Source organism: Aptenodytes forsteri, unplaced genomic scaffold (genome assembly GCF_000699145.1).
Source record: "Aptenodytes forsteri isolate BGI_AS27 unplaced genomic scaffold, ASM69914v1 Scaffold401, whole genome shotgun sequence".
NCBI classification, from domain to species: Eukaryota; Metazoa; Chordata; class Aves; order Sphenisciformes; family Spheniscidae; genus Aptenodytes; species Aptenodytes forsteri.
Window position 1 is genome coordinate 533,459 of NW_008795022.1, and position 3,050 is coordinate 536,508.

A 3,050-nucleotide genomic window follows, 5' to 3' on the forward strand; every position below is an offset into this window, starting at 1 on the left:
GAAAAAAGTTTAACTGGAAAAACTTCAGCTTATGTGATGTATGAGACCCTCATCAAGGAAAGTAGTTGATCAAGTACTTAAGATTAAACTTGCAGAAAACAACGTTGCTGAAGTAAGGGAATAAGGGATAAACGATGATAAACATTTAGCAAAAGATAAGGTGATTTGTCGGATTTTTTTTTTACCCCAGGCTGGAATAGAAACACAGAAGGCAGTAAGAGTAATGTAGTTAAATTTCTAAAACAGGACACTCCACAGAAAGGTTATAGAAACACTTGTGCTCTCCCTGTGGCTTCAGAAGCTGTATTCTGATCCAGATATTTATTTATACTATTTATTGCTGTCTTTAAAAGCTAGTTTGCAATATACTGTGAACCTCCTAAACTCACCAGCATTCCAGTACGAAAGATGAGCTTACCTTGCAAATTAATGCAATATAATGAAACCCAGCCTTCTAAAAACAAAGTGCTGACATGGATGCAATGTGAGTAGTATTTCTATCATTTTGAAGGCAAGTGGCTATTGCCTACAGTCTATAGGACAGCATACCTTTTGTTTTCAGGAAGGCTGTGAAATTCTCAGTTGCTGAATATGCCACTGCTTTGGCTGGATAATCTGATTCCCTTGATGCTGGAATTTGGAAGTTCTTTGCATTGATCTCAGTGGAAGTACATTCAACCCTTGGTGAATGTGCACAGCCCCTTACTTCATTCCTCATTTCAGATAGTGGGAGTTGTGCTGTGGGTTACAAGGTCTTATGTTAAATCAGACTGGTTCCTTGGCATCAAGATTCAGCTGATAAATTCTTATATTAGTAACAAGTAAGCACAAGAATAAGATACATGACTTGTTACTACAAATATCAGTCCGTGTATACACAGGAAAGGTTTGAAATATATGCTAAATTTTAAGCCTGTAAGTAATGTCATTACCTCTGTGAGCACTGGATCCAGTCAGCATGGCTAATCTTGGGCTGAATTTTAAGAAATGTGCAAGTCTTTTGATGGAACTGAAAAGAGAGTTGTTCTCTTCACAGAAACTCCACACAAAGCTTGTATACTTTGCATTCAGGACGCATTGCTAAAATTGTTTCAAAAACAGGAGAGAAATCTAATCCAGATTGAAATGACCAAGAATCATGACCAAATCCTAAACAAGAGACATGACCCTAATGCCTCACTGGCATTCTTGAAGAGTGTGGGCTGGAACATAAGTGAGCCATCCATTTTATGAAGATTTTAAGGTGATCTACAGGTATCAAGACTTAAGCAGTTCTGGATATAAAGATCTTTGCTGACAGAAGATGAAGCATCTTCAGGCATGTCCAGCCTAGGTGGTAAATGATGTGAAGCAATGGATGTAAAACATCTGGACTCCATGCATGCATAAAGGCAGTCTACCTAGACCTACACACCTAACTTACAGAAGATTGATTCCAGTCTCTATATAACATTATGCATTGTGATGTCTGTGCTCCTTCAGTGAGCTACCCTACATGAACAGCTAGCATCAATAGACTCAAATAGTAAATCTCTGTGAAGGAGAATGGGCAAAACCAATTAATTATGGAAGGGTAAATTACATGGAATTAGTTAAAATAGAGAACAACGTATTATTGATGCCTTGGTACCACTGGCAAAAGAAAAGAGTTGTACAAGAAAAGAGAAATGAAAGATGAGAAATGACACCAATTCTTAGTATTTTCTCAACAATTTTATTTCAGGCGTTCAGTTTATTTTATTTGCCAGCCCACAATAATCTTGCATATGCACTTGTGACATGTTAACTCGGCAGTCACTGAAGACAGAGAGTAATCATTTTTCTTTCTTTTACAATGGCTTCTTTTGGATGTTTTTAGGTTCTCTGTCGTGCGCTATCAACATTACTGCCTTTCTCAGTGTGGAAAATAAGACCCAAAGCAGATAAAATACTAACTGCAGATGCATTGCTATCCCACCGAATGTGAACAGACATCAGACAAAACTGGCAGCAGATCCTTCTAAAGCAGACTTTTCCTTTCATTTCACAGACACTCAATGACCACAGCAGCACTTGCTCAGTATAAGATCTCCATTCCTTAGTGAATCCTGGTTGCCAGTTTCTTTCAATACCTCTTGCCATCCGAGATGTCTGTACTCACAGGGAACAAGCAGCCTGAGTGAGGCCTGAGTGCGAGACACATCCAGCAACATATTTGTCTTTTTGAAACAGATCAAATAAAATGAAAGTTGGACGTAGAAAACATGAATGCGGGGATTTGTAGAGTTCATGCAGGTTGAGCAAGATATGGGAAATTGGCAATACTGAGCACAGTAAACAGCTACTTACTGTTTCTAGCTACTTATGTTTGTTTCTCAAACTGGGCTTTAAAAAAAAAAAACATAACACATAATTTTCTCCCATCTAATCAAGCAAGCTTCAGTTAAATAACCAATAACTGTTGCTGATTATTCGGGAACGGGACTCCCATTGGCCTTGTATTATCTCTTTTATTAGACAAAAAATAACATTCGGGGGGAAGAATGAAGTCTGTCAGTAAGCTAATCATGTTTCTTATCTGACCTCAAAAATCCTTATTCCTATTTTCTTTTCTTTTCTTGATTTTGCAGTAAATTTTCATGTCATACAACAATACTTTCTCGACTTGATTCAAGAAAGACCTTAAGCACATGCATATGACCATGAGACTCAAGCACATGCCTAAATTTAAAAGCATCTTAAATGTTTTAATGAATTGGGGCTTCAAACAGTATGTTTTTATCGCCTTTGGGAATTGTGCCAGAGAGCACAGTCTATAGCCAACAGAGGCCAATTTGTGTGGCCTCTTTTGCATCATGTGTGTCCATCCTGTGAGTAGACTGGCTACTCCACGCTGAAAACTGGACTAATTCTGGCTTAGTGTCTATCCAATATACCCTGGCCCTACTCTTCTCCTTCAGCATACTGTTTGTGCCACCATCGCCTCATGCCATCCACTCAGCCTGGCACTCCACCTTACAGCCTGCCTGTGCTGTGCAGAGTGAGTGAACTCGCATGTGGTATAAGGAGCT